A 2,278-nucleotide genomic window follows, 5' to 3' on the forward strand; every position below is an offset into this window, starting at 1 on the left:
GTGATTGTGAGTGTGTGATTCTGTGTGATTCAGTGTGACTGTGTGTGATTGTATGATTTTGTGATTGTGTGTGATTGTGTGACTGTGTGTGATTGTGTGCGAGTGTGATTCTGTGTGATTTTGTGATTCTGTGTGTGATTTTGTGATTGTGTGTGGTTGTGTGTGTGATTGTGTGACTGTGTGATTGTATGATTTTGTGATTGTGTGTGTGATTGTGAGTGTGACTGTGTGTGATTTTGTGATTGTGATTGTGTCTGTGTGATTGTGTGTGTGACTCTGTGATTGTGTGTGACTGTGTGATTGTGTGCGAGTGTGATTCTGTGTGATTTTGTGATTGTGTGTGTGGTTGTGTGTGTGATTGTGTGACTGTGTGTGTGCGCATGCACGCCCACAGGCACATGTCCTCTTCTGTGGTAGTCTGCAATAGCAAAAAGCAAATTAAAAATGGGACTTCCTAAAATCCATCGAGAAAGGTTTGTTCAGCAAAGAATGGCAACCCCATGGGATCCAGTCAGTTCCTAAAAGAACGAGGTATGTGTGTGGGCACTGGCACAGAAAGAAAGGTACAATGTGTTGCGAGAAGAACTAAATGCAGAATAGTTCCATTTTGAATACACAGGCAGTCCTCACCCTACACGGTGGGGCCAGAGCCTAACACTGGCCAAGCCAGCTGAAGCCGGGCAGAGTGATCTTTGCCGTCAATGGGGACATTGCAGGTGTTCAGGGACCACTGAAGGTTGCTGTTAAACCGTTAAAAACTCTTACTGTCAGCTACCCTGTATAGACAGTGAAAAATAACGATAAATTTGCAACATTTAATATTTATTTAGTGCACTATAGTTTAAAACAATGGAAATGCTGGGAAATCATGTTTTGTTTCTTTGTTAAAAATTACCAAGAGCAGGGCTTGCTTTCTGTCTCTCTGTGTAACTTACAGTCTAGGGTGAGCAGGTGTTCTGTGCCTGGGAGAATTCCGATTCCTTTCTCAGTGCTCTGCTCTTTGCACTCTTCGTGCCAGGAAACACGAGCGTTCCTTTAGCATGAAGCGTCCTGCTAACCTCATTTCCCTGGATGTCTCCATCCTGCGATGGCCACTGCCCTCATCACACTGACACGTCACCTTCCCTGGTTCCTCTGAGCTGCCCAAGGGCAGTGTCCCTTATATCACGGTTGCGCTTTATTCTTTATTCTTTTTTTTTTTTTGAGACAGAGTCTCGCTCTGTCGCCCAGGCTGGAGTGCAGTGGCCTGATCTCGGCTCACTGCAAGCTCCACCTCCTGGGTTCCCGCCATTCTCCTGCCTCAGCCTCCCGAGTAGCTGGGACTACAGGCGCCCGCCACCTCGCCCGGCTAGTTTTTTGTATTTTTTAGTAGAGACGGGGTTTCACCGTGTTAGCCAGGATGGTCTCAATCTCCTGACCTCGTGATCCGCCTGCCTCGGCCTCCCAAAAGTGCAGGGATTACAGGCGTGAGCCGCTGCACACGGCAGTGCTTTATTCTTAAACCTCATTTCTGTTCCGTTTGAATTTCCCTTTCATTGTTACCAGTTTCCAGTTTTTTGGTGCACTCTTTGCCAGCCAATCCCCTCTGTTGAGAATACATCTTTGTACAATACCATGGGGGTATCCCTAGGAGACGAGGAGGCAACACAACTGCATGCTTTGCTGTCTGTGCAGGAACTCAGTGACAGACACAGCTGTGACTTATGACTGAGGAGCTAGCACTGAAGTTTGTATTTCATGCAATTATTTGTAGCTCATATACCAAGGTAACTGAAATTTGAAGCCTGTTGTTGGGAAACTGGTATTATTTAACTGAGCTGAGCTAACTGAAATTTCTACACAGAACAACTGTGCAAGGAGGCTGCTACACAGGCACACAATTACACAGTCCACAAATGTGTGCATGTGTGTGTGTGCAATGAGAGAGACTGGAATTAAGTTTCATTTCTTAGGATGCAGTTGCTATGTTTTTTGGCTTGCTTTTTTTAAAAAATCATACACGTTCTTTCTGGTTGCACTTTTTTTAAAACAAGCATGAGTCAGTTCTATAGTAAAAATATCTTATAAATAAACATATGTAGATGATGAACATTTTTTTCAAAATTTTCAAACTGAATTATTGAAATAAAAAAGAGATCAGGGTTAACTCTCAGTTAACCAGAAAATTTAAATAAGCAGATGATTCTATGTGTTCTTCAATGAGAAATAGAAAAGATGTGTGTGTGTTTCTTTGTGAGTGTGTATGTCTGTGTGTGTGTGCGTCTCTGTGTATGTCTGT

The sequence above is a fragment of the Piliocolobus tephrosceles genome, chromosome X (genome assembly GCF_002776525.5).
Source record: "Piliocolobus tephrosceles isolate RC106 chromosome X, ASM277652v3, whole genome shotgun sequence".
NCBI classification, from domain to species: Eukaryota; Metazoa; Chordata; class Mammalia; order Primates; family Cercopithecidae; genus Piliocolobus; species Piliocolobus tephrosceles.